Below are 6000 nucleotides of genomic sequence, written 5' to 3'. Positions count from 1 at the left end.
AGATCAATGGGACCCTAAGAGCCTTCATCAGGAACTCAATGGGGATGTGGCGTACAACACTAGAGGCCAACTCCAAGCCCATAGCACAAGTCACCATCAAGTGCGGGATCTACCAAGGAGATGCTCTGTCCCCACTGCTGTTCTGCATAGGCCTGAACCCCCTCAGTGAGATCATTAACAAGACTGGCTACGGATACCGACTACGGAACGGAGCAGTTGTCAGCCACCTCCTGTACATGGATGACATCAAGCTGTATGCCAAGAGTGAACGAGACATCGATTCACTGATCCACACTACCAGGCTATACAGCAATGACATTGGAATGTCGTTCGGACTGGAGAAGTGTAGTCGGATGGTAACAAAGAGAGGGAAGGTAGTCAGAACTGAGGGGATTGAACTACCAGAAGTCAACATTGCAGACATAGAGGACAGTTACAAGTACTTGGGGATCCCGCAGGCAAATGGGAACCATGAAGAGGCCGCTAGAAAAGCTGCAACCACCAAGTACCTGCAGAGGGTCAGGCAAGTCCTGAGGAGTCAGCTGAATGGTAAGAACAAGATCCGGGCCATCAACACGTACGCCCTGCCCGTGATCAGGTACCCTGCTGGGGTAATAGGCTGGCCAAAGGAGGAGATAGAAGCCACTGACATAAAGACAAGAAAGCTCCTTACCATGCATGGAGGGTTTCACCCCAAGTCCAGCACCCTGAGGCTGTACGCTAAGCGGAAGGAAGGGGGCCGGGGACTGGTGAGTGTCAGCACCACAGTCCAGGATGAGACAACGAACATCCAAGAATACATTGGGAAGATGGCCCCAACTGACCGAGTGCTCAGTGAATACCTCAGGCAGCAGAAACCCAAGAAAGAGGAGGGAGACGAGGAACCATCATGGAAGGACAGAGCCCTGCACGGTATGTACCACCGGCAGATAGAGGAGGTGGCTGATATCCAGAAATCCTACCAGTGGCTGGACAAAGCTGGACTGAAAGACAGCACAGAGGCACTAATCATGGCAGCACAAGAACAAGCTCTGAGCACAAGATCCATAGAGGCTGGGGTCTATCACACCAGGCAAGACCCCAGGTGCAGGCTGTGTAAAGATGCCCCAGAGACAATCCAGCACATAACAGCAGGGTGCAAGATGCTAGCAGGCAAGGCATACATGGAACGCCATAACCAAGTGGCCGGCATAGTGTACAGGAACATCTGTGCCGAGTATAACCTGGAAGTCCCGAGGTCAAAATGGGAGATGCCCCCAAGGGTGGTGGAGAATGACCGAGCTAAGATCCTGTGGGACTTCCAGATACAGACGGACAAAATGGTGGTGGCTAACCAACCGGACATAGTGGTGGTAGACAAACAGAAGAAGACGGCCGTAGTGATCGATGTAGCGGTTCCGAATGACAGCAATATCAGGAAGAAGGAACACGAGAAGCTGGAGAAATACCAAGGGCTCAGAGAAGAGCTCGAGAGGATGTGGAGGGTGAAGGTAACGGTGGTCCCCGTGGTAATCGGAGCACTAGGTGCGGTGACTCCCAAGCTAGGCGAGTGGCTCCAGCAGATCCCGGGAACAACATCGGAGATCTCTGTCCAGAAGAGCGCAGTCCTGGGAACAGCTAAGATACTGCAGGACCCTCAAGCTCCCAGGCCTCTGGTAGAGGACCCGAGCTTGAAGGATCAACCGCCCGCAGGGGCGTGCTGGGTGTATATATATATATATAATGTTCTTCCTCTACACCCCCCCCCCCCCCATTTTTGCACATGTCGAGGAGCGTGTCAGGCTACATTTCACTGTGTGTTATACTTGTATAACTATGCATGTGACAAATAAAGAACCTTGAACCTTTAGATGAACTGCTGGACTTCTTCACTGTGTTATCTAGGGTGAACCATCTAGGGTGAGGGGTCTTCCTGACCAAGGATGTACCTTTTGTGCTTTCATGTTATATGACCCTTTGATCAGCAGGAACACACACACACACACACACACACACACACACACACACACACACACACACACACACACCCACTGAAGTATAAATAAAGACCGGGCAGTTTCTCAGTGCGAGTCTCAGTCTGGAGGCCGCCCTTGCTAGCAAGAAGTTCTGTGTGTTTCTCTTCTCTGAGTCTTTACTGAAGAAGTGTTTAGAGTATATTTCTTAACATAACCCATAAAAATACATTTCACAATCGTATAAAACAAAATAACAGGATAACAGAAGTATCACCGGCTAAACATTTCCCTCTAGTGGACAAATTAATGGTAGCGCATTACATTTTCACTTGCTTGTGCTTTACAGACAAATTGTCATGGTCCGGAGTCTGCGACTCCGTGTTTATGTTTAGTTTATTAGTATTCTGTGGTTTTGGTTGCCTTGGGTGTTTGTACTCTTCTGTTTCATGGTTCATGTTCCTATGTTCTGTGTCCCCCAGTCTGTGTTAAGTTGGTGGGTTATGTCATTGCGTGTATGTGTTTCCTGTTTTATTGTGAAGGTCTGCGTCTTATGTGAGTGTTTTCAGTTTGCCTCCCTAGTCTCGTCAAAAAAACAAACAAAAAAAACAAAACACCTGGGTCACCTGTATGAAGAAAAAAACAGAAGAGAAAGCAAACAACAAAGAGCAACATAATAAAAAAAAACAGCACCATCACAATAAACTAGCTAGCAGTAGATATCAGTAGATACTAAATAATAAACGATATTGTGCAGCACGCAAGATTGACAGCGCACAATGTGCTTTGAGGCAGCAGCCAAGAAAGCTGTAGTCCGCGTCTGTGAATACCCGTGTGTACACCTGTGTGCACACCTGTGTGGATCAGCATGCTTGCATTCCAAAGGTTTCTCCATGTAATGATCTGCTAGGGAGTGTGGGGGTATGAAGCAGGTATGGAGGAGATCAAAACTCCAGACATCCAGAGGCCCCCAGAACACAAGAGACCAAGGAAGACCAACAGAGGGGCAGCCGCGCCACTGTCCCAGAAAGAGCTGAGGAGAGTCCCAGATGAGGGCTCACTCAGCAGCCGCGGAGCAGAAGCCAGGGGGAGTTGCAGTGACGCGCCCGTGAGCTCCGCCGGCAGCCAGCCGTGCCTGAGTGACCGAGCCCCAGGCCAAGAGTGAGCCGGTGTGTACCTGGACGCCCATCCCCGGACACAAAGAGAGTGGTCACCTCTAACGGCCTCAGTGTTCATCGCCTGAGCTGTGGTCAGATGGAAAATAGAGTCCAAGAATTCACTGTGTTGAGTTCAAACTATGTGTCAGGGTTCCTGGGTCTTTGAACCAGTCTTTTTAGTTTATTCATGTTCTCTCTTTAGTTTCCACATGTTCACATTTCCAGTTGTACTATTTTAGTCCTTTGCTGGTGCATTATGTTCTAGTTCTACTTCCAGTGTGTCATCAGTTAGATTAAGCTCAGCTGTGTACTCACACAAAAAAAGCTGGAGTTGAAATTGTATTTTCCTAATAAAAAATAAAATAAAATAAAGAAATCTGAAAAAAACGCTCCAAAAATGTGGGTCTGTGTAAAAAAACTTCAAAACAGTTAATGCATTTCAGAAGAAAACCTTATATTAAAGCTGAAATTTGCACTTTAAAAACATTTTTATTTGATGTCAAAACCACTGTGGTGGTGTACAGAGGTACAATCCTCATTATTTATGGATCTGCAGCATCTGAGTCTGAAACTGAAGCCTGAAACCTGGATTATTGCATGTTGTGTTGAGTTGTTCCTTTTCTCTCATACTGTGTCTGTATAACAGTGGGTGGAATGATCATTGTGAGGTCAGCTGAGTACAGATGTGGAGGTGAAGTAATCTGCTCTCACGGTGACGCTGTGAACAACGTGAGGAACAGGTGAGCACTGTGGGATGGTAGAAGTGAGCCTTTGATTCAAAAGAAGAAACAAACTAAAACCTGTTGAACAGCTTTACTCAAACTAACAGGAAGTAAATGATCACCTGAAAGTAACTTGTTTCATATCTTTGAGCTGAAAACCAGCTGTTTCTGTCTCCCTGCAGCTGTGATGGAAAAACCGAGTGTGACATAAAGTCAAACATTACTTATGATCCTGGAGTCTGCAAATACCTGGAGACCACCTACGACTGCTTCACACGTAACGACTCTGTTAAACCTGTGATTAGAAATGACTGATGAACCCAATCTGTACATGAATGATTATGACCTTCCTTACAAGACGAACTGCCAACTCTTTGAGCCACGACAATACAATATATGCATACGTCAAATCAAAACCACAATGACTTGTAACACAGTTTGAAAACAACATTGTCTCCGACTCCACGGCAGGTGCTTCCTGTCAATCTTCTGACCCTCGCTTCTCGTCTGGAACATCAGGCCCACATTGTGCAAGAAACTGTTCTTTTTTGCAGAGACAATTTTTGCAGTTGCAAGAAAACATGATTAACCTCTCACCTATAAATGAGTCTATCTACCGTGTGTGTGTGTGTGTGTGTGTGTGTGTGTGTGTGTGTGTGTGTGTGTGTGTGTGTGTGTGTGTGTGTGTGTGTGTGTGTCGGCATGAAATGCACTCAGTTTCACCTCTCACCTCACCCACTAACGCTCACAGTCAAACAGAGGCCACCCTCAAATGTGTTAGCAGTTTACTAAAACTATATATATATAATAGATGGAATAAATGCTGTAAATGAATGCCACTACTTCAAAGCTTAATGAAAAGACATAAATGAATGAAAGATAACAATGAATCATCTGGAATAAAAGGTTAATATGATAACCGTAAACATTTTAAGGCCATCTTAAAGCTTTCTGTTACATTGTTAAAGCAATGATTATACCGCAGATTATATAATGACAAAAGGCATTTTATTCCCTTTTACCCTTTACACTTGTCAGGGTAAGTAGCTAGTAGTAGTAGTAGTATCTTTTTGGGTCTGTACATTCAGATATTTTTGAAGTGAATAAAAATGATAATCTTTCATAATTTTTAAAAGATTACATTTTCTGTGTGAAAAGATTGATCATCATCATTTTGTTTCCAGATCCTAAAAGATTGAAATCACATTTATGAAAAAGATCTTGAAAATATATCAGCATCATTTTTTACATCAGGTTATCATGTCAGATAATAAAAATGAAAATTGTACATAAAAATTAATAAATAAAGTTATTAAAGCTTAGAGTTCAACCTCTTTTTCCTGCACGGAGCATCACTGTTGATTGTTTTCACTTATGTCTGTGTTTTATTCACTGATGTTTCCTGAACATCGACAGAATGTGGAGAATTCACAGCTGTGAGTTTATGTCCAGAACATCTTTACGTTGTGTTTACCAACTGAAGATTAGATAAGTCCAAGCTACCGCTTTATACCACAAGATGGTGCAGTAAATCAGTGTAACAGTTCTTGAACAACCATCTGAAGTTAAGAGATGAACACATGTGAATAGACCTTTTAAAATGCCGACCCCTGGTGGTTATCATTACTGTCTGCAATAAAAGTACATTTAAAGTTTACAAAGTCCTTTGAAAAAGCACTTAGAAGTAAAATTCAAACGGAAAGTCAAAAGAACAGATAAAATTATAATGTGGAGACAAAGCTAAAACAAAAAACTTAGATGCAATACAGAAATTGATAAAACAAAGACTAACAAAATAAAACAGAAGGGAAAAGGTCACAAATTGATATTCTTACATTTCAGTGGAAGTTTGGTATAGTCAAGATTGAAGGGAAGATCGAATTGGATCCTACTCTGAAATAGAATCAGAAGACTTTATTAATCCCAGAAGAAACGACGTGGTCACAGTTGGTCCAAGACAGTAAGCACAGTAGCAAACAAGTTAAATTACCAAATTAAATCATATTGTGGCTAGCTGAGGAATTATATAGATTGGGCCTCACAATTATATGGCTCTTTAGATTATCCTCTTACCCCACTGAGGCACAAGGGGAACCTCATTTCTTCACATTTTAGAAGACACCCTAACACTATGTTTCCAAAAGGATATAAAACCCTCCACATAACTTT

The 6000-nt window shown here is 43.5% G+C and overlaps 1 long non-coding RNA gene across 1 annotated transcript; it reads left to right on the top strand.

The window, feature by feature from the left end:
- Nucleotides 1-3159: 3159 nt before the first annotated feature.
- On the top strand, nucleotides 3160-4520 carry LOC146645923 (uncharacterized). The gene is made up of 3 exons (XR_014909019.1): nucleotides 3160-3201; nucleotides 3756-3849; nucleotides 4014-4520. It is a non-coding gene; the product is annotated as an uncharacterized LOC146645923 (long non-coding RNA).
- Nucleotides 4521-6000: the final 1480 nt, after the last annotated feature.

Source organism: Rhamphochromis longiceps, linkage group LG20, assembly GCF_057381845.1.
Source record: "Rhamphochromis longiceps isolate RC_006_pf linkage group LG20, R_longiceps_female_GT1.1, whole genome shotgun sequence".
Lineage (NCBI taxonomy): Eukaryota > Metazoa > Chordata > Actinopteri > Cichliformes > Cichlidae > Rhamphochromis > Rhamphochromis longiceps.
The sequence above is the reverse complement of the archived record's forward strand: the minus strand, read 5'-3'. Positions and strand labels throughout refer to the sequence as shown.